The sequence below is a fragment of the Pinus tabuliformis genome, chromosome 2_2 (genome assembly GCF_031772625.1).
Source record: "Pinus tabuliformis cultivar Carrire ecotype Pingquan chromosome 2_2, CPIR1, whole genome shotgun sequence".
NCBI classification, from domain to species: Eukaryota; Viridiplantae; Streptophyta; class Pinopsida; order Pinales; family Pinaceae; genus Pinus; species Pinus tabuliformis.
Genome location: NC_142300.1, coordinates 218,474,261 through 218,498,786, shown reverse-complemented (window position 1 = coordinate 218,498,786; position 24,526 = coordinate 218,474,261). Strand labels below are relative to the sequence as shown.

The window sequence follows — 24,526 nt, the reverse complement described above, 5'->3', positions numbered from 1 at the left end:
TCTTTGTTTTGTCTTAAAGGGTCATTGGCACAGATAGGGCAATATTTCCCTGTGGATGCCACACCCTTCTTGAGCACTTAGGTCAGCCTGGGGACATCCAAAAAAATTGCCCAAATGTCATTGGAAATGGATGAAATGCCACCCGCAGTACTGTATGGCACTTTCAGATTTAGAAACGTTGTACAATACAATTGGTGACATTTCCAACACATTTCATACCTGGTTGGGTGTTTTCCAGGTATTTCAGGAGCTAGTATGTGGCAAAGCTAGGCGTTTTCTGCAACTTAGTCACCAACGTATACACAGGTTCATACTCAGGCATCCAACAGTGGGAGGTCATTAGACTCATGCTGTAGGACCTTCTAATGGGAAATGAGCTCTTACCTTTTTCTGTAAAGGGAAAGAGAAAATAGCCAGCTAGCTGCTAGATTATTTTTGTAGATTTTTTATCATGATGCGATACATTTTTTTTTTTGTATTTGATGTCATTTTGCATTGGTTATTCAATTTTGTGTTCTTGACTAGGAAACTATTAGGGTTTAGTGTGTACTTTGATGTATGATTGGGCATCTATTACATCTATCAATGTTTTTTTCATATCTGTGGCAATGTGGTGATTTAATATTAATGTAGGTCTATATTTTAAATTTGATAAAAGAAAATAAATATTTTGTATTTTTTAATGCCTAAACCTTGCTAATTAGTTGCCATTATGATTATTTCACCTATGATTGTATGTGTCAAATTTCAAATTTCAATACTAGTTAAGTGTTTTTCTCACATTTCTGGTTTTTTCACATTTTTTGTATGTTTGGTTTTGTAGGTCTGCTACTGCCTATATGTCATCCTTGGTTTGAGGGCATTGGGTACGTTGATGGAAAATCTCTAGTTGGTGCACCCTATGATTTCCGTTATGGTCCTGGCAAAAAACCATTTTCAGTTGGTAGCATATTTGTGAAAGCCCCGTGAGAACTAGTTGAGAAGGCTTACGTGTTGAATGAAGACAAGCAAGTCATTATTGTTTCCCATAGTTTAGGAGGATTGTGGGTTCTGTATTTCCTGAACCAGCAGCCTCTGTCATGGTGGTTGATGGAAAATCTCTATTTGGTGCACCCTATGATTTCCGTTATGGTACTGGCAAAAAACCATTTTCAGTTGGTAGCAGATTTGTGAAAGCCCCGTGAGAACTAGTTGAGAAGGCTTACATGTTGAATGGAGACAGGCAAGTCATTATTGTTTCCCATAGTTTAGGAGGATTGTGGGTTCTGTATTTCCTGAACCAGCAGCCTCTGTCATGGTGGCAGAAATACATCAAGCACTTCATTCCCATTGCCACACCATGGGGAGGAACATTGCAAAGCATGAGATGAGATCATTTTCATATGGGTAATACCAGGTCAACATGTTAAGGTTGTTATGATTCCTCAGATGACACATAACGCCATTCTCAGTAATGATGCTTCTATTAAAATGATTGTGGGTGAGATTTTGATAGCAAGTTCATACAATTGAATTCTTTGTGGTAATTAGCAAGGACTTGAACCCGAGTATTAATTCTTGTGCAGTGTGTGCGTATACGACTGTGAGATTTCAAAATCTAAGGTATTTTCTTAAAGATAAACCTAGGCTTACAAATTTTGATGTTACACTTTGCTATTTGCTTGCGTGATATATAAATTTGTGTATGCTCTTTTAAATATACTTGGGATTTTAAATTTAATATCAAGCGTATGGAATTGAATTACATATATATTAGCCTTGTCATTTGATGGTCTAATGGTTTTGTTTTGATTGGTACATGTTTTTCAAAGTTCATAGCAATGTTCTTAAGGACGGTGGAAAAAATTAATATTTTAAGAGTGTATTAAGTTTATGGTAATTAAATTGATTTTTTATTTGATATTAATAATTTAGAAGATGTGTTTTTCTATAAATATTTTGAAATTGATATTTATTACAAGTTTAATTAAAATTAAATATTAAGAAAATAATCAGAAAATCTATTATGAATGTCAAAATAATTGTAAATTATATATATATACAAAATAATGATAATAATAATAATATCTATTTTTAAGGTCACAACCAATCTAGACACCAAATTGGTGTATGAGACCCCCTTGTTTGTGGGAAAGGGACCCACCTCCGCGCAGCGATTTGACTGCTAAGTCTACGAAGGCATACATACTCTATCCCCCTCTGGTTTTGAACTTGTGACCTCTTAGGAAGAAACACATGCTCTTAACCATTAGGCCCACTCAAGCTGTATATATATATATATATATATATATATTCTGTCATATTTGTTATATGTATGTAAAGTTTAGATGTGTAATGTTTTCAAAAGAATATGGAAGCAAATTTAAAAGAATTTTATAATTTATGATCTTAGAATTAAAAGTAATACATTTTATTTTCTTCTGTTTATAGAAATTAGTCTTTTCTCCGTTGAGAGTATAGAAATAATTAGGTATTTTATGTACAAAAAGACAAGAAATAACATGGATTACAAGAGGCTCCACAAACCTGTTTCAAACTCTAGCAAAAACTACAAAAACTACCCGTGGCTCAAGCTAGGATGACATAAAGATGCCAAGTATTGAATAAATCACTCGGGAATAAAGAATGAAGTCATAAATATTATTAAGCAATTTTGCAGAATACTGATAATATTTAAATATTATTAAGTCATTTCGCAAAACACTGATAATGTTAAAATATTTTACATTAGAATTTGTGGTGAGATAAAGAATTAGAGAATAAAGGAAATTAAGATATTATAAAGAGCTGGTAAAATATTTCATTATTTTGATTGAAATAAAGAAAATAAACAACATTGTTAAAATAAGAATAAATTCTTATGATGAGTATAGTGAAATTGAGTACTAAACAACTCCCAAAATATTATTGGATCAAATAATTTTCCATATTTGTGACATTAAGAGAGTTAAGATAAAAATTACCCTTCAACTACTTAAGATAAAAAACACTCTTTTAAACTATTTTGAGTATACCCAAATTAAATCACAATTTCAAAATATTTGTCAATAAACACAATAATAACATTCTCAATGATTAAATTATGCCAATTTTAGAACATTTTTATGAATACCTATTAAACATAAAAATAAAATTTTAAAGAAATCCAAATAATTTGTTACCTTAAATTAATATCGGCATCATCATATTTACTATAAAGAAAAAATTTATAGTAATATAAATTGTATTTTTGAATTAAATGTATTTATAATATAATATTTTATGTAAATAGTTTTAAATTTTAAAATTTTAGATTTTGTTAATATTTCTATCATATTAATATTTTTATTTTTTGATATGCAAGTATTTATTATGATGATTATATATTTTAATAAATTATAATATAATAAAGTAATTTAAGGTGTTTATAGGGCATAGAATAAACAATGATGAGGTGTATTGTTCAATCATTTTGTGATGTGAAGGTCACGTGTTCGAAACTCCGTGGGCAAAAATCTAGTCAGGTGAGGTGCTATCCTCGAGTGATTTTGATGGCTTAAATGCTCTTGGAGTGGTTTCTCAAACCACAAGTCAAGCCTAATGTAATATCCAGAGAACTCAAACAAGTTGACAAAAAAAATGATTTAAGGTATTTAAATTATAACTTAGGGTAGCTTATTTGACAAAACATGTAAATGTGTTATGTAAAACACTATAAGGTTTTTGGTTTAATCCCTAGATTAACCCATGTCTATGTTAGAGGTGGGTGTGGTGTACCTAGTGGTTATAGTGGTAGCAAATGGAATCAACCCCGTTCATGTGAGTACAAGGTCATCCCCACTGTAGATTTCATTAATCACCAAAAAATCTGTATTTAAATTATAAGTCATAATTAATATTAAGTGATAAACAAATTAAATAACCATGGGGATTTTGCGTTGCAACATATTAGATATCATTTTTCAGGATTAAATACTTAAAAGTAAGTCATTAAAACAACTCATTAAGTAATCTTAGCTAATGAAATGGTTATAAGGAAATCCTTGTGTAAGACATTGTGATATATATATATATATATATATATATATATATATATATATATATATATATATATATATATATATATATATATTCATTTGATTGAAAAACTATATTTCTTTCTCTCTTATGTAGTGGGTTACATTTATTGCCTTCTTACTTCTATGGATATTGCAGCATAGTATTGAAACCACAATCAAAGGGTGTTCAAGCAAGAAGTGCAATAAATGCATAAACACAAGCCAATATTAACATTATAGTTAAATTTCAAGTGGATATATAATAGATAAGTTGTGATTTTTTAAAGGTTGAATTAATACTTGTATATTTATAAAGTTTATAAATTTCCATAAACATCTAATATATGTTGGATTTATAAGAGAAGAAAGAATACAAACTAGGTAGGAATTCAAAATGGTAGTTTGTTAATGAGGCTTTAGGAATCAAAATACATAGATGCATTTTACTTGTATTTATCTCATCACATAGTGGAGAGGAACAAATGTTATAGATGCACACATTATATATGCAAACTCAAGCATGTGAGGTGATTGTGTGTTTGTGAGAAGAAAGTTTCTACATTTAGATGTTGTGAGGGGAACAATTGATGGGTGTAGGGGTTTGTAGTCAGTTGCGCACATGTAAGCAAAGTGGTTTGATGGTGAAATGTAAGTCATCCTTCCCTGTGGGGTACAAATTGAATTAGGATACACAATAATTGACAAATCTATGAACAAAATTGAACAAGGAGAGGCCACACTACATCATAGGAGATCACAAAAAACACAGGTAATTTTAGGATAGGGTGTAAAAGAGTTGAGGTGACAATTTGCATGAAGGGAGACACCTAGAAGAATGGTAGGTTTACTTTGTATAGAGAGGATGTGATCCATACTACAAGAGATTGATTTGTGTATAGAGTTGAATGGGGAAAACATAGTTAGGAGAAAAGGGGCATGAATAGATTGTAGGTTGCGATAGTGAAGTCAACCAAGTGCATAGCCTATTGTCAACCAAAATTAGGATAGGAAGACTAATGTTGATTAATGAAAGGACACAAGGCAAGATTTTAGAAGGATGTGCTCTAAAGGCTTAGTTAGGAGGAATCACCAACATACCACATATGATGGTTGACATAAATGCACACATAGGTTGATGTGTTCAGGTTCGACTTACGTAAATGAAATAAACTTAAATTTAAGTCAGAATCTAAATTAATTTTTTTCTCATAGCAAATTTTGAGGAGAGCAAAATTTAAATTTTATCCTCTTTCAAGAATGTATAAAGTTAGAATTTGAACTTAGTGAAAAGATTCATTTTGGAGTAAATTCAGGTATGATCACAAACAAATGAGTAAAGTGACACATTCATAGACAATGATGGATATCACTTTGATGCCAATGTACTTTGCCATCAAAATATGGGCATTTTTTATTTATGCATCTTTCACTTCTATGTAGGTTTGAGAGGGTTGCTGACCTACATGATATTGAGAAGACAAAAGTGTGGTGGTGTATAACATGTTTGGTAGGAAAGCAACACAAATAAGTTTTAAAAATTACACCGCCATTACCAAGGGTAAGGTATTTTTGCATACTCGACAATGAATTTTCATAGAAATTATGAGTCTTCCTTTTTAACAAATGTTATATTCTTTTAATAGTTTTATGGTAGAAGAAGAATGACATGTTCTTCGATTTTATTTTGATATGTTCACTAGTTTTTATTAGAAATTTCATAGATAAATAAGTACTAGTGAAATGTATAGTAATATAAGATGTTGGAAGGAAATAGAATGTTTGTGAAAAATCATGGGGTGTTTATTAATTAGGTAATATTATATCACATGTGGCTTAAGATTGGATTGGTTTGCACCCTTAAAGATTTATAATAATATATTTATTCTCCTTCTATGCTCTTCTTCCTCTTCATTGTTAGGTGTCCAAAACTTTCTCTTTGGCACCAAGAAGTTGTTTCCTTTGCAATGGTTATACAAATTCTTGAGCATTACAATGATTGACATGCCCCCCAATATCCTATTGTTACATGCCATTTTGTCACTATTTGGAAAATGACTGCAAATTTGGATCTCTCACTATCCGATGAACTCTTGCAAGCAATCCCCTACAATGTTGGAAGCAAAACCATTCTGAAAACCACAAGGATCATGGATTACATTGCTAAAAAACCTATTTTCAAGTAGTGTTGCACTTTTCCTAACAATTAGCTGCGCAAACGCAATTCCAATCATTGTACCATGTGCAATATTTTGCTCTATTTTCCATTAAAAAGTGCAACCTTTTAACTTGGGTAAAAATAAAAAATAATTTTTAGAAGCCTTGTTGGGGAATATTATACCAACAAGAAGGACTTGAGCCTCTACCTATTTGGGCCTCATCCCATGGTTCATGAATCTATTCCCTCTCATTATGGAACCCTAATCCCCATCTTTGTAGATCTGATCCTTAGAAAGAGGATCTCCAATGCTCTCCTCTTGTCTTATAAATTCACTACAGACCAAAGGGGAAGGGGTTGATTTTTGATGTAAACTTATGTTGTCAATTTGAGACTAGAAGCTTGTCATTTAAGGGAGGATCGGAGACTATTGGAAGGAGATTTTCCAACATCAAGGCTAGGTTGCATCTCTCTTTTTTATCCAATTATAATATGAAAGAGTATTTATTTCTCACCATATTTTCCATTAGATATGATATATTGTATGCTTACTTTCATTTTCCATTGGTTACGATATTAAGTACTAATCTCCTTGATCACTAGTATATGTTGTATAGGATCATTTATATATCATATGACTTTGATGCTTTGTTTGTTAGTGTGTTTGTAGGTATGGATTATGAACATTGAAAGGCTGTATCAAACTGTAGCAAGGATCTTCAACAATCATTTTGATTAAAAGGTATGGATTCTATATCCCATTACTCTTATTTATGATTCAAAAAATATGAAGTTATGGAAAGATTTGCTGGTTTGTTTGCTTGTTACTAGATTTATTCATTGAGTATAGGGAGATCTTGTCTTGTCCGCAAGACGAGATTTGTTCGCCTAACAAATTAGTGACCATACTAGGGAATGTTTTTCTCTTCTATATGCCTTCCTGTGTTCTCTTATTTCGTTCCACTACATTGACTGACTATATTTAGATACTTGAAAAGTTAAATTTTTGGTTGTGGATGCATTTTTTTCTTTGTTTTTCTCAGGTGTCGTACTCTGCTTTTTAGCAGCAGATCGACAGTTGTTCAATTTACTATTTGCAACAAAGTGACACCACACTTTAAAAAATAGGGTTTTTTCCATTTGGGTCTTGAAAATTTTGCTTATGACTTTTTGGGCCTGTGTTCACCTGATAAAGTTCAACCTTAGCTTGGATTTTCGTGCTTAACTTATTGTGTAGTTTGTTTATCTTTGCATATTTAGGCTTTTGGAAATGATTAGTTTCATTAATCTATCAAAAGACAATTTCTTACTTCTGGAAATTGGTTGTATGAATCTATCTTCTTTCAATGATTTGATTAAGAATTCCTTGTGTCGACAGTAGAGAATTTTGGATTATTTTCACAAAAATATAGATTAATTTGAGCTTGTTTGGCTTGTTGTGAAAATCATTTTTTTGCTTGGATTTTAAGGAACTTAGGTTTCTTTTTTAAAAAAATTCCCCCCTCATGGTGAGGGAGGCCAAGAATCATGTATATTACATTCTCTTTGATTCACATTTCGGAAATGATTCGTTGATTATTGCATTGTTGAAAAGTGAATGAAGTCTTCTCTCTTTCATAGATAGGATTCATCGAAGTGAGAAGGTTACATTTCATGTTCGCTGCATTTGAAATTAAATTACTATACTGGTTGGTTACCATACACATTTAACTACTTTGATAAAAATAAAAAACAATTAAATCAATTAAAAGTTACCAAGACATTAATTAATCACATCATATTTAGTGGATCTAGGTTAGAAGGTGTGTTATGGTGTCTATAAACATAGAATTTATTGTTAATTGTTTGGGTTACGTTCTACAGGTAGTCAGTATTCCATGTATGTAAGTATATAGGATTGTTCTCCATGTACCCTTCGAGTATATCGGATGGTGCTCCATATATGGTAAGTATATCCGAATTCTTCCTATCGTACAAGACACACTAGACAACAATAACACTGACTGAGCTTCCACGCATTGTCAGGTATATCGGAAGACCCCTCTAGGTTGCATACCATCCATAGGTAACTCAGTCAGCTGCCTTGTCATCTATGATACACCGAACACAACATTCAGGGAGATTGACTACACATACTGGAAACGATATTCCCAAATTCACATCAGCCTGGTAACCTTTTGACTTAATATCTTATTTTTACTATTTTTGTTTATTTTCATTGATACCAATTGTAAATTTAACTATCATACATTGTTAAAATTCTTAACTAAAATTCACTTTTCAGTAGACCTAGGGTTGAATATGATGGAAACTGTTCTGGAAGTTACTAACCAAGGAACCCCTCTTAATGGGGATCCTAGTCTTTTTCCTTGTTTTGGAAAAGTTGGTCCTCCTTACATGGCTACATTTTCTCTTCCTAGATTCATTATAGGTTTTCTGGTATGGTTGTTTTTAACCTCATTGACTTCAAATAACTAAGTTGCTTCACCTCAATTGGATACTTCTACTCAACCTCAACCATATATTTTACCTCATGTTGATCTTTTACCTTCTTTGCCCATCATGTCCTCTTCCCTTTCTTCTTCTTTTCCTGGTGAAAGTCTTAATGATAATAACTAGGAGGCTAAGAAGAAGAAGAAGATTCAAACTAAGAAAGGAGTAAATCAACCAACCATGGCTATCATAGTTGATAATGTGGAAGAAACCTCCAACATGCATCGTAAGCCCAAATACCATTGCGAGATTTGTAAGGGTGAGCAATTCCTTATCAATTTTCCCAGCATTCCTAAGGTATTGGAAGTATGGTTTAAGGATTTTCATCAACTTACTGCTAATTCATCAACCAATGATTCTAAGGTTCCAGGGAAAAAGGGTAAAGTTAGGTTTCCTTCTGAAGGGAGACATCAAAATCACATTTTCACTCATATGGATGAAGCCTCTAAATTATTCGAAAACCTTACTGATTCTCAACGACAACTTCTAGCTGGTTATCTTAAGGTTTCTCCCAACCAACTGTTAGTGGAAGAAATGATTGATCCCATTTCAATTTCGGTCAATCCCACCCTTCCATTGGAGAGTGAAACTCATATCACTCAGGTTGATGGACCATTGGTTGATGAAAAGGTTGGCTTAATTCCATCTTTGGTTGATCCCACTCTCCCCTTAGAGAGCGAAGTTAATACCACTCATGTTCTTCTCATTACTTCAAATTCCACCGCACAAGGGGGAATTTCACCCATTTCTGTGGAACCCCCTACAAGTACTAAAGTCATTTCCTTTGATTGGAATAGACTGATAGAACCACACCTCCCTTCTCACATCATTTCCAAATCATTGTGAAATATTGTGATAAGAACGTGTGTTTCACTATTGTATACGAAGGTGCTTTTGTTAGCATTGTATCCTCAACTGCTTGGCAAGCTTTGGGTTCCCCTCAACTTGCGTCTATTACTTAGAATCTATTGGATTTTAACATAAGAGCTAGTGAACCTTTAGGGATCCTTTCTCAGCTTCTCATTACCTTGGAAGGGAGAATTGTCTGTATTGACGTTATGGTAGTCCAAGGCCCCTTGTATTTCACTTTTCTCCTTGGGTGAGACTATGTTTATGCCATGAAGCATGTTGTGTTGAAAATAGCAACAAGAAATGCTAAAAGTATAAATGCTATAAATAGCATTGCTATAGATAGCATTTCAAGTACCAGTATTGAAAATAGCAACAAGGAATGAAAAAATAAAAATGCTAAAAATAGCATTACTATAGATAGCATTTCAGTATAGATTCCAATTTTAATTAGTCCCTGAATTAAAATTCAAATTTAGTCTCAGCAGTTGTTTGAAAAATAATTAATTAATTCATCTTGAGTTAATTAGTTGGAGAAAATAAAACATGAAGTCTTTGTGAAGACATGCAACAGTTATCCCTTTGATTGAGGAAGTTATCCATTAATTAAGGAGATAAGGATGAGTTGTAATTAGTTAGCTCAGTTAACTGAGTTAAGTCCAGTTAGATTAGTTCCAACAATTTGTGGAATTGATTGTGAATTCAGTTAGTTAATGCATGCATGCATGCAACTAGTGTACTTCAGATAACTGAATATTCTCTCATAAATAACTCATGAAAGTCAGCTCAGACAAAGACCTAGTTGAGATTAAAGGAAGGGACAATGTACTATTAGTTGCTAGGATTTTCCTATAAGAAAATCTCTTGCATGCAGAGGGAATTCATTTCTTCAGGATTTCACAGTTTCTACAGAGGTCAGAGCAGTGTGTGAGGTGAGAATCACACAGGTTACAGCTGGAGGACCCAGGAAAAACTGCGCAAGGAAATAGGAGGCTTGGAGGACAGAGGAGAAGGCATATGTGCTTTCTATTCTGTCTATGAGTAGTAGTGAGGGATTGTACTGAGAGCTAGATAGCTTGTGAGCTAAAGCTTTGTGTAATCCTGAGATATTTCCACTTGTATGATAATACATATAGCGGGGTTTTTAGCTGAGGCTTTCCCCAAAGTATTCTTATGTGTTTCATGTGTGATTGATTTCTTCTTCATCTGTTATATGTGTTCTATTTGATCTTGCTCAAAATTGATTAAGCTTCTGCAAGTTTGATTATAGAAGTACATTAAGTATTTTGCTTTAGTACAATGCATAATCAATTTAATCTACAGTGAGAATTTATACATGGTATCAAAGCAAAGGTGATCAAAGCAGAGAACAATATACTGTGAAGGGAGAAAATTCGAAGTTTTGAAGTTCTTGATTGTAGGTACAAAATCGATTTCTTATTACATCTCAAATTTCACCAATGGCATTTAAGGCTTGAGACTCGAGTATGCCCTGGATGGCAGCTTGAATTACATAGCATGGAAGGATCGCATGGAAGCGGTATTAGAGGACAATGGTTTGAAGGACTTCATTAATCAAGAAGTCCCCAAGCCAGTAGCAGCTAATGCCAAAGAATTGGCGGAATGGAAGAAATGTGTGGCAAGAGCAAGGAGGATTCTTCTGGAGGGAGTTCGATACCATATTGTCTCGAGTCTTCATGGGAAGGAGACTTCGTTTTCAATGTGGAAGACATTGAAGGATCTATATCAGAACAACGATGACCAAAGGAAGCTGGCGCTGAAGCACAAGATTTGGAAAATCAAGTGTGAAAAGGGCGACACGATTTCTACATATCTGAACAAGCTCACCACTTGCAGAGATGAGCTTGGAAGTGTAGGAATCACAACAACCGACGATGATATGGTGAGCCTTGCTCTCCTCGGTCTTCCTAAAAGTTGGAATAGCTACCAGGACTCAGTGGATGGAAGAGAGAAACTGTGAGATTGGGAATGACTGTGGTCGGATCTGATGCAGTAGGAGATCAGGAGGAGCACCAGAGATGGTTCTCCATCCAAGGAGGATGAAGAAAATTTGGCCTTAGTGAGTAAAGCAAGGAAAGGGAAGGAGAAGGATTCTATCCCAAATCGAATTCTTCCCATGGAGGGAAGATGATTGACAAATCTAAAGTGAGATGCTTTAATTGTCATGAGGTGGGCCATTATGCAACTAATTGTCCATTGAAGAAGCCCAAGAAGGGTTCCTTGGAAGGATCTGAAGGTGAGGCATTGGCCTCTCAGTTTGAATTGGATTTTACCCTCATCGCATGCATGGTTTCATCGATGATGGGTTGTGGTTGGTTTCTTGACAATGGAGCCTCATTCCACATGACCAGCGATAAGCGTTTGTTCAGTACCTTGGAGGAGAAATACCTCCAGATGCACAAAGAGATGGGTAATGATGAAAAGTATGGTGTTTTAGGAGTGGGCACGATTACTTTTCAGAGGGAGCATGGAGCTCTTATTACCTTGAAAGATGTGAAGTATGTGCCTGCATTGAAGAAGAACTTGGTATTGATCGCGATGCTGAAAGACAAAGGCTATGATGTAGTCTTCAGTAAGGGAAAGGTTTTCCCTAGACACATCACCACGAGACATGTGAAGCAGATTGGTTCACAAGTCAAGAACCTATATTCTCTTGAGGTTCAAGAAGCATGTAAATCTTTGAGGAGCAATACAAAGGTTAGAGACTTGGTGGTTGAGAGGGAGAGTACATTACCTCTCAACATGCAGCGCCAGAAGAAGTCTCAGACAATTGTGGAGGAGCCACAATTGGAAATGCTGAGAGGAGACCGAGTGGTGGCATCCACTCATGCAGAGACCTCTAGTAGGGGGAATTTCGAGCCAAGTGGGTAGAGGGATCACATGCAGCCATACCTCCAGGTGTGAGCTGGTGTGATGTGAAGTGATAGTCCCAAGAAGGTTGAAATAGGGGCATGATCCTTGAGGTACCCAACCTCTATGATTAGACCTTGCTATGGGAGCCCCGATGAGGAGTATCACGACTGGCTGAGTGGGTAGAGACAGATGCAGATGGAGCGGCAGAGGGAGCTTCAACATCGGAGGGTGTTTCTAGCCCAATAGGGAGGTCAGTTACTTACTTCTCAGTAACTGAGTTGCAGTGCAACATTGGGTAGCATGATGCAACTTGATGAGAGGAGGTGCAGTGCAGATGTAGTGCTGGGAGATAGAACCAGCAGCAGCACGGATGCAGCAGGAGGAATCAGTGTGATTGATGTAGGCAGAGATCAAAGTTACAAAGGCTAGAGCAGTCAAATACTGAAGGGCATAGAGGTGCAGAGTTTTCAATTGATAGAGGCAGTAGTAGTCAGAGACTTTGATGACAGAGGCAACATTCTGATTGAGGTTGGATATTTTTGTTTCTGGAGTTCCTAGAGCAACAACACTTGAGAGATGTGTTGCATGCAGAACATTTCAAAGGTTCAGGATCGATTTTGAGTTGAATGCCTTTCTTGTTGAGAGGGAGTGTTGAAAATAGCAACAAGATATGCTAAAAATATAAATGCTATAAATAACATTGCTATAGATAGAATTTAAAGTACCAGTATTGAAAATAGCAACAAGGAATGCAAAAATAAAAATGCTAAAAATAACATTACTATAGATAGCATTTCAGGATAGATTCCAATTTTAATTAGTCCCTGAATTAAAATTGAGAATTAAAATTCAAATTTAGTCTTAGAAACTGTTTGAAAAATAATTAATTAATTCATCTTGAGTTAATTAGTTGGAGAAAATAAAAAATGAAGTCTTTGTGAAGACATGCAATAGTTATCCCTTTGATTGAGGAAGTTATCCATTAATTAAGGAGATAAGGATGATTTGTACTTGAGTTGTAATTAGTTAGCTTAGTTAACTGAGTTAAGTCCAATTAGATTAGTTCCAACAGTTTGTGGAACTGATTGTGAGTTCAGTTAGTTAATGCATGCATGCATGCAACTGGTGTACTTCAAATAACTGAATAGTATCTCATAAATAACTCATGCATATTAGTTCAGACAAAGACCCAGTTGAGATTAAAGGAAGGGACAGTGTACTATCAGTTGTTAGGATTTTCCTATTAAAAAATCTCATGCATGCAGAGGGAATTCATTCCTTCATGATTGCGCAGTTTCTACAGAGGTCAGAGCAGTGTGTGAGGTGAGAATCACACAGGTTATAGCTAGAGGACCCAGGAAAAACTGCACAAGGAAATAGGATGTTTGGAGGACAGAAGAGAAGGCATAAGTGTTGTCTATTCTATCTATGAGCAGCAGTGAGGGATTGTACTGAGAGATGGATAGCTTGTGAGGTAAAGCTTTTTTTAACCCTGAGATATTTCCACTTGTATGATAATACAGATAGCGAGATTTTTAGCTGAGGCTTTCCCAAGAGTATTATTTTGTGTTTCATGTGTGATTGATTTCTTCTTCATCTGTTATATGTGTTCTATTTGATCTTGCTCAAAATCGATTAAGCTTCCTCAAGTTTGATTGTAGAAGTAGATTAAGTATTTTGCTTTAGTACATTGCATAATCAGTTTAATCTACAGTGAGAATTTCTACATGGTATCATAGCAAAGGTGATCAAAGCAGAGAACAGTATACTGTTAAGGGAGAAAATTCGAAGTTTTGAAGTTCTTGATTGTAGGTACAAAATCGATTTCTTATCACATCTCAAAGTTCACCAATGGCATTCAATGGCATGAGACTCGAGTATGTCTTGGATGGTAGCTCGAATTACATAGCGTGGAAGGATCGCATGGAAGCGGTATTAGAGGACAATGGTTTGAAGGACTTCATTGATCAAGAAGTCCCCATGCCAACAGCAGCTAATGCCAAAGAATTGGCGGAATGGAAGAAATGTGTGGCGAGAGTGAGGAGGATACTTCTAGAGGGAGTTCGAGACCATATTGTCTCGAGTCTCCATGGGAAGGAGACTTTGTTTTCAATGTGGAAGACATTGAAGGATCTATATCAGAACAACAATGACCAAAGGAAGCTGGCGCTGAAGGACAAGCTTCAGAAAATTAAGTGTGAAAAGGGCGACACGATCTCTACATATCTGAACAAGCTCACCACCTGCAAAGATGAGCTTGGAAGTGTAGGAATCATGACAACCGATGATGATATGGTGAGTCTTGCTCTCCTCGGTCTTCCTAAGAGCTGGTATAGCTACTAGTACTCAGTGAATGGAAGAGAGAAACTACGAGATTTTGAACGACTGTGGTCGGATCTGATGCAGGAGGAGATCAGGAGGAGCACTAAAGATGGTTCTTCATCCAAGGAGGATGAAGAAAATTTGGCCTTAGAAAGTAAGGCAAGGAAAGGGAAGGAGAAGGATTCTCATTCCAAATCGAATTCTTCCCATGGAGGGAAGAAGATTGACAAATCTAAAGTGAGATGCGTTAATTTTCATGAGGTGGGCCATTATGCAAATAATTTTCCATTGAAGAAGTTCAAGAAGGGGTCCTTGGAAGGATCTGAAGTTGAGGCATTGGCCTCTTGGTTTGAATTGGATTTTACCCTCATTGCATGCATGGTTTCATCGATGATGGGTTGTGGTTGGTTTCTTGACAGTGGAGCCTCATTTCACATGACCGGCGATAAGAGTTTTTTTAGTACCTTGGAGGAGAAATGCCTCCAGATGCCCATAGAGATGGGTAATGATGAAAAGTACGGTTTTTTAGGAGTGGGCATGGTTACTTTTCAGAGGGAGCATGGAGCTCTTATTACCTTAACAGATGTGAAGTATGTGCTTGGACTAACGAAGAACTTGGTATCGATCACGATGCTGAAAGACAAAGGCTATGATGTAGTCTTCAGTAAGGGAAATGTTTTCCTTAGTCACATCACCACGAGACAAGTGAAGCATATCGGTTCATGAGTCAAGAACCTGTATGCTCTTAAGGTTCAAGATGCATGCAAAGCCTTGAGGAGCAAGGCAAAGGTTAGAGACTTGGTGGTTGAGAGGGAGAGTACATTACCTCTCAACATGCAGTGCCAGAAGAAGTCCCAGATAATTGTGGAGGCACCATAATTGGAAATGCTGAGAGGAGACCAAGTGGTGGCATCCACTCATGCAGAGACCTCTAGTATGGGGAAATTTCAAGCCAAGTGGGCAGGGGGATCACTTGCAGCCATACCTCCAGGTGTGAGGTGGTGCGATGTGAAGTGATAGTCCTAAGAAGGCTAAAATAGGGGCAGGATCCTTGAGGTACCCAGCCTCTTTGATTAGACCTTGCTATGGGAGCCCCGACGAGGAGTAGCAGGACTGGTTGAGTGGGTAGAGATAGATGCGGATGGAGTGGCAGAGGGAGCTTCAGCATCAGAGGTGTTTCTAGCCCAATAGGGAGGTCAGTTGGGAGATCAGTTACTTACTTATAAGTAACTTTGTTGCAGTGCAGTATTGGGCAGCACGATGCAACTTAATGAGAGGAGGTGCAGTGCGGATGCAGTGCTGGGAGATAGAACCAAGAACAACACGGATGCAACAGGAGGAATCAATGTGATTGATGCAGGCAAAGATCAAAGTGACAAAGGCTAGAGCATTCAGATACTTAATGGCACAGAGGTGCAGAGTTTTCAATCGAAAAAGGCAATAACAGTCAAAGACTTTGATGACAGAGGCATCATTCTGATTGAGGTTGGATATTTTTGATTATGGAGTTGCTGGAGCAACAACACTTGAGAGAAGTGTTGCATGCAGAACATTCCAAAGGTTTAGGATCGGTTTCGAGTTGAATTCCTTTCTTGTTGAGAGGGAGTGTTGAAAATAGCAACAAGAAATGCTATAAATAACATTGCTATAGATAGAATTTCAAGTACCAGTGTTGAAAATAGCAAAAAGGAATGCAAAAATAAAAATGCTAAAAATAGCATTACTATAGATAGCATTTCCGGATAGATTCCAATTTTAATTAGTCCCTAAATTAAAATTCAAATTTAGTCTCAGTAGCTGTTTGAAAAATAACTAATTAATTCATCTTGGGTTAATTAGTTGGAGAAAATCAAACATGAAGTCTTTGTGAAGATATGCAACAATTATTCCTTTGATTGAGGAAGTTATCCATTAATTAAGGAGATAAGGATGAGTTGTACTTGAGTTGTAATTAGTTAGCTCAATTAACTAAGTTAAGTCCAATTAGATTAGTTCCAAATTGGGCTTGATTGTGAGTTCATTAGTTATTGCATTCATGCATGCAACTAGTGTACTTTAGATCACTGAATATTCTCTCATAAATAATTCATGCATGTCAATTCAGACAAAGACTCAGTTGAGATTAAAGGAAGGGACAGTGTACTATCAGTTGCTAGGATTTTCCTATAAGAAAATCTCTTGCATGCAAAGGGAATTCATTCCTTCAGGATTGCGCAGTTCCTACAGAGGTCAAAGAAGTGTGTGAGGTGAGAATCACACAAGTTACAGCTGGAGGACCCAGGCAAAACTGCATAAGGAAATAGGAGGCTTGGAGGATAGAGGAGAAGGCATATGTGTTGTCTATTATGTCTATGAGCAGCAGTGAGGGATTGTACTAAGAGTTGGATAGCTTGTGAGGTAAATCTTTGTGTAATCCTGAGATATTTCCACTTGTATGATAATATAGATAGCGGGGTTTTTAGCCGAGGCTTTCCCCAGAGTATTGTTCTGTGTTTCATGTGTGATTGATTTCTTCCGCATCGGTTATATGTGTTCTATTTGATCTTGCTCAAAATCGATTAATCTTCTGCAAGTTTGATTGTAGAAGTAGATTAAGTATTTTGCTCTAGTACATTGCATAATCAGTTTAATATACAGTGAGAATTTCTACATGGTACCAGAGCAAAGGTGATCAAAGCAGAGAACAATATATTGTGAAGGGAGAAAATTCGAAGTTTTGAAGTTCTTGATTGTATGTACAAAATCAATTTCTTATCACATCTCAAAGTTCACCAATGGCGTTCAATGGCTTGAGACTCGAGTATGCCCTGGATGGCAGCTCGAATTACATAGCATGGAAGGATCGCATGGAAGTGGTATTAGAGGACAATGGTTTGAAGGACTTCATTGATCAAGAATTCCCCAAGCCAGCAACAGCTAATGCCAAAGAATTGGCAGAATGGAAGAAATGTGTGGCAAGAGCGAGGAGGATTCTTCTAGAGGGAGTTCGAGACCATATTGTCTCGAGTCTCCATGGGAAGGAGACTCCGTTTTCAATGTGGAAGACATTGAAGGATCTATATCAGAACAACAGTGACCAAAGGAAGCTGGCGCTGAAGGACAAGCTTCGGAAAATCAAGTGTGAAAAGGGTGACATGATCTCTACATATCTGAACAAGCTCACCACCTACAAAGATGAGCTTGGAAGTGTAGGAATCATGACAACCAATGATGATATGGTGAGTCTTGCTCTCCTCAGTATTCCTAAGAGTTGGCATAGCTACCAGGACTCAGTGAATGGAAGAGAGAAACTGCCAGATTGGGAACGACTGTGTTCGGATCTGATACAGGAGGAGATTAGGAGGAGCACCAGAGATGGTTCTTCATCCAAGGAGGATGAAGAAAATTTGACCTTAGCGAGTAAGGCAAGGAAAGGGAAGGAGAAGGATTCTCATCCCAAATCAAATTCTTCCCATGGAGGGAAGAAGATTGATGAGATGCTTTAATTGTCATGAGGTGGGCCATTATGCAGCTAATTGTCCATTGAAGAAGTCCAAGAAGGGATCCTTGGAAGGATCTGAAGGTGAGGCATTGGCCTCTCAGTTCGAATTGGATTTTACCCTCATCGCATGCAAGGTTTCATCGATGATGGGTTGTGGTTGGTTTCTTGACAGTGGAGCTTCATTCCACATGATCAGCGATAAGAGTTTGTTCAGTACCTTGGAGGAGAAATACCTCTAGATGCGCATAGAGATGGGTAATGATGAAAAGTATGGTGTTTTAGGAGTTGGCACGGTTACTTTTCAAAGGGAGCATGGAGCTCTTATTACCTAACAGATGTGAAGTATGTGCCTAGACTGAAGAAGAACTTGGTATCAATCGTGATGCTGGAAGACAAAGGCTATGATGTAGTCTTCAGTAAGGGAAAGGTTTTCCTTAGACACATCACCACGAGACAGGTGAAGCAGATCAATTCACGAGTCAAGAACCTATATGCTCTTGAGGTTCAAGATGCATGCAAAGCCTTGAGGAGCAAGGCAAAGGTTAGAGACTTGGTGGTTGAAAGGGAGATGTTGGGTTGTGTTATATTCTTTCCACATAGTTAATAGGGGGTTTGAGGGGCACCAGTAACCCCACTTTATGGGGTCCGTGGTTGAGAGGGAGATGTTGGGTTGTGTTATATTCTTTCCACATAGTTAACAGGGGGTTTGAGGGGCACCCATAACCCCACTTTATGGGGTCCGGGGCAACGCCCCGGAAAATTTTGGTTTTGGACCCTATGTTAGGTTGGGCGGACCCACCTATGGTTTTGTGCATGATTTTCCACACATGTTTTCTGGACGCGATGGTTTTCAGTCGATGGTATTGGATGCAATGGTTTTCAGTCCATGGTATTGGATGCTTCGGCATGTATAAATATGTATCATAACATTGAAAGGAACATAATGAAAAATCAAGCTGGTAGTCTCGGTTTTGGGATCCATGGGAAATCTCTGTGTGTATGTGTTTTATGTATTCTGCTCTCACATTGTTTATTTTCTGTGTTTTAGAATTCGTATGCAAGTAATTTCTGTATGGGTTTAAAACCTACATTTGGTATCAGAGCAGATTTGGCTTCAAAGGGACGCCTTTGTTGCTGAGGGATTTCACTCGGGTCTGTGGTAGACCCTGTTCAGTGGGAGATCTGCGAGATCAATTCTGGTGGTGAAAGAAGATGGCGAGCAGTGGAAAGATAGAGATCAAGAAATTTAATGGTCAGAGTTTTGAGTTGTGGAAACTCAATATGGAGGATCTGTTGGTGGATAAAGATCAATGGATAGCGGTAGATACGGGTACTAAACCAACGGGAGTGTTCGATGAAGAATGGAAGAAGTTGGATCGGAAGGCAAAGAGCACAATACGATTGTGTGTCTTAGATTTAGTATTGTTGAATGTATCAGGGGAAGCTACAACAAAGGCTTTGTGGAACAAGTTAGGGACTTTGTACCAATCTAAGTCTCTCGTGAGTAAACTGTTCCTACGGAAAAAGCTATATAACCTGAGGATGAAAGATGGAGACTCGATGACAGAGCATCTAAATTCATTTAATACTGTGGTAAGTCAGTTAAAATCTGTTGATATTAAAATTTCAAATGAAGATAAGTGCATCAGTTTGTTTTGTTCTCTACCAGATTCATGGGATAGTCTGGTTATTGCAATGGGTAGCAATGCAACTGCCTTGCAGTTTGATGAAATAGTCTCAGCCTTGCTGACGGAGGAGATGAGATGAAAAAATATGGAGAGCCAAAATGGTGATGCCTTGTCTTTACGAGGATGGTCCCAGAACAGAAACAAAAGTAAGTCATCGAGTGGGAGATCTAAATCTAAAGGAAAACCTGTAAAGGTGGCGTGCTGTAAATGCAGAAAGGAAGGCCACTTCAAAAGGGACTATAAATCTAAAGCTCCTGACAAAGGAAAGGGATCTGATGAGGCTCCTTCTGCAGAGACAAAAACCACCTCAGATGAAAGCGGGGATGTGTACTTGGCTTCTTCAAGTACACATGTAGATCATGAGGCATGGTTGATTGACTCAGGTGCATCCTTTCACTTCACTGCCCATAGAGAGTGGTTCTCTGAGTATGAGAAATATGATGGTGGTGATGTCTTCTTGGGGGATAACAGGAAGGATAGAATCATTGGTCGTGGAAAAGTAAAGTTGAAGCTGCAAGGTGGAAGGGTTAGAACACTTCCAGGTGTTCTGCATATTCCTGCATTAGCTAGAAATCTGATTTCTATTAGTACGCTGGATGATGCAGGTGTAAAAACAATGTTCGAGAAGGATACCTGCAAGATGGTTTGGAGAGCACTGGTATTGATGCGGGGAGTTCGGATTGGAACTCTGTACAAGCTGCAAGGTAGCACTGTTGTTGATGGGTGCAACAGTTCCATGGTTCCTGAAAGTGGAGCAGAAAATCTAGTGTGGAGAAAATACCATGATGTGGCATTAAAGGCTTGGACATATTGGAGAGAAGGGCCTTCGAATACTTCATGGTAAAGTTATGGTATAAGGTATGAGTAATAGCTCTCTGGATTTTGATTTCTGTGAAAATTGTGTATACAGGAAGCAGAATCGGGTGAGTTTCCCCTCTGGTGGTAAGAGGGTGAAACATATATTAGAGCTTGTGCACAGTGATGTGTTTGGACCTGTGAAGGTTCCATCACTGGGTAAGTCTGTGTACTATGTATCATTTATAGATGACTTCTCAAGGAATACATGGATATATTTCCTTAAGAAGAAATCTGAAGTCTTTGATAGGTTTAAAGAATTTAAGGCTCTAGTGAAAAACCATACAGAGAAGAAGATAAAGGTGTTAAGGACAGATAATGGTGGAGAATTTTGCAGTAAGGAATTTGAATAATTCTGCAAGAAGCATGGTATAGCACGACAAAATACTACTCCATATACACCTCAGCAAAATGGAGTTGCAGAAAGAATGAAAAAGACGTTGATGGAAAGGGCAAGAAGCATGCTCAGCGGTGCCGGGTTAGGACAGGAATTCTGGGCAGAGGTGGTGGATACTGCATGTTACCTAGTCAACAGGTCACCTTCATCAGCGTTGGAGGATAAAAATCCACAAGAGGTATGGACTGGTAAGAAACCCTCTCTTTCACATCTAAGGGTATTTGGATGTGATGCATATGTACATGTTCCAAAAGAGAAAATAACAAAGTTGGATAGTAAATCTGAAAAGTGCATCTTTATTGGGTATAAGGATGGTTTAAAGGGTTATAAGCTTTGGAACCCAGTAACAAGGAAGGTTATGTATAGCCGAGATGTGGTGTTCAGAGAGGTGAAAGATGTTATTAAACATGAAGTCCAACCAAAGGAACCTGAGAAGATAGAGTTTGAGCTAAAGGAGGAAGAATCAGACTCTACAACAGAGGGGGAATCAGAAGATGAAGAGCCACAAACTCCGGCTATGAGAAGATCAGTTCGAGAAAGAAGGCAGGCAGAGAGGTATAGTCCATCTGCTTTCTATTCAAATTTTGCTTTGTCTGTTACTGATGATGATCCTAGAACTGTGAAGGAAGCAGTGGATTCAAAGGATGGAAAAATCTGGAAAGAGGCCATGGTTGATGAAATGGCATCTTTGCACAAAAATGAGGCTAGGGATCTGGTGGAGTTTCTAACTGGAAGGAAACCCATTGGCAGCAAATGGGTGTTCAAAAAGAAGTCAAATGCAGAAGGAAAAGTGGAGAAATACAAAGCTCAATTGGTAGCAAAAGGTTATTCCTAGGTGCCGGGAATTGATTTTGGCGATATTTTTTCTCCTGTTGCTAAGGTAACTTCTATTAGATTACTTTTATCTGTTGCTGCTGCTTTTGATTTTGAGGTAGAAAAGATGGATGTGAAGACAACATTTCTTGACGGGGATCTGGAAGAGGATATCTACATGAAGCAACCTGAAGGCTTTGCGGTGAAGGGTAAGAAAGAACTGGTATGTAAGTTAAAGAAGTCTCTATATGGGTTAAAACAGTCACCAAGGATGTGGTATCAGAAATTTGATACATTTATATGGGGACTTGGCTTCACCAGAAGCAAAGAAAATCACTGTGTGTATTTTAAATTAATTGGTGACTGTGTTATTTATCTCGTCTTGTATGTGGATGATATGTTGTTGGTTGGAAATGATAAAGAAGTTATCCAGGATTTGAAGACCCAATTGTCCTCCAAATTCGACATGAAAGATCTTGGTGCTGCAAACTATATTTTGGGCATGGAAATTGAAATAGATCGGGCAAAGAGGAAGCTCTGGTTAAACCAAAGGAAGTATGTCGAGACAATATTGCAAAGGTTTAATATGCAGGATAGTAAACCGGTGAAGGTTCCTATTCCTTTAGGTGTGAGGTTATCTGCTGAACAGTTTCCCAAGACACAAGAAGAGGAAGAGGACATGTCCCGTGTTCCATATGCAAGTGTATTCGGTAGCCTGATGTATGCAATGGTCTGTACTAGACTAGACATTGCACATGCAGTGGGAGTATTGAGCAGGTTTATGTCAAAACCAGGGAAGGAGCACTGGACAGCAATGAAGCAGATTTTCAGGGATTTGCATGGCACTAGTGATTATGGTTTGTGCTACCAAGGAAGACCAGGATTGGACAGAGTGTTGGATATTCATGGCTTTGTTGATGTAGACTGGGCTGGAGATCTAGATCAGAGAAGATCTACAAGTGGGTATGTGTTAACCTATTTGGAGGTGCAGTCAGTTGGATGAGTAAGAAACAATCTGTAGTGGCACTGTCAACTACAGAGGCAGAATACATGGCAGCCACTCATGCAAGCAAGGAAGAAGTTTGGTTGCAGAGATTGTGTTCAAGTATCGGGTTAGTACAGGAGGCTATAAGGATAGACTGTGACAGCCAAAGTGCAATTTTCTTGGCAAAGAACCCCGCATATCATTCAAAGACAAAGCACATTGATGTTCAGTATTACTTTGTGAGGGATATGATAGAAGACAAAAAGGTGTTGCTGGTAAAGGTGGATACTTTGAAGAATACTGCGGATGCATTGACAAAATCTGTGAGCTCTGAGAAGTTATCTTGGTGCAGAGAGACAATGGGCATTTCAGGGCTGGAAACATGACTAAACACTCTTGTGGCCCTCTGTGGAAAGAAAACAATAAGTGGGAGAATGTTGGGTTGTGTTATATTCTTTCCATGTAGTTAACAGGGGGTTTGAGGGGCACCCATAACCCCACTTTATGGGGTTCGGGGCAGCGCCTCGGAGAAATTTGGTTTTGGACCCTATGTTAGGTTGGGCGGACCCACCTATGGTTTTGTGCATGATTTTCCGCACATGTTTTTTGGACGTGATCGTTTTCGGTCCATAGTATTGGACCAATGGTTTTCATTCCATGGTATTGTATGCTTCGACATGTATAAATACGTATCATAACATTGAAAGGAACATAATGAAATATCAAGCTGGTAGTCCCAGTTTTGGGATCCAGAAGAAAATCTCTGTGTATATGTGTTTTATGTGTTCTACTCTCGCATTATTTATTTTCTGTGTTTTAGAATTCATATGTAGGTAATTTCTGTACGGGGTTAAAACCTACAAGAGAGTACATTACCTCTCAACATGCAGTGCCAGAAGAAGTCTTAGACAATTGTGGAGGAGCCACAATTGGAAATGTTGAGAGGAGACCGAGTGGTGGCATCCACTCATGCGGAGACCTCCAGTAGGGGTAAATTTAGAGCAAGTGGGCACAGGGATCACATGTAGCCATACCTCTAGGTGTGAGGTGGTGCAATGTGAAGTGATAGTCCCAAGAAGGCTGAAATAAAGGCAGGATTCTTGAGGTACCCAACATCTTTGATTAGACCTTGCTACAAGAGCCCCGATGAGGAGTAGCAGGACTCGTTGAGTGGGTAGAGACAGATGCGAATGGAATGACAGAGGGAGCTTCAGCATCAGAGGGTGTTTATAGCCCAACAGGGAGGTCAATTGGGAGATCAGTTACTTACTTCTCAGTAACTGAGTTGCAGCGTAGCATTGGGCAACACGATACAACATAATGAGAGGAGGTGCAGTGCAGATGCAGTGCTGGGAGATAGAACCAGCAACAGTGTGGATGCAGCAGGAGGAATCAGTGTAATTGATGCAGGTAGAGATCAAAGTGACAGAGGCTAGAGCACTCAGATACTGAAGGGAATAGAGGTGCAAAGTTTTCAGTTGACAGAGGCAATAACAGTCAGAGACTTTGATGATAGAGGCATCATTCTAATTCAGGTTGGATATTTTTGTTTCTGGAGTTGCTAGAGCAACAACACT

General features: G+C 37.7%; 1 pseudogene; it reads left to right on the top strand.

Annotated features, from left to right (window-relative positions):
* The first annotated feature begins 834 nt into the window (after window positions 1–834).
* LOC149192097 (lecithin-cholesterol acyltransferase-like 1) overlaps window positions 835–24,526 on the top strand; it is a 113,728-nt pseudogene continuing 90,036 nt past the window's right edge.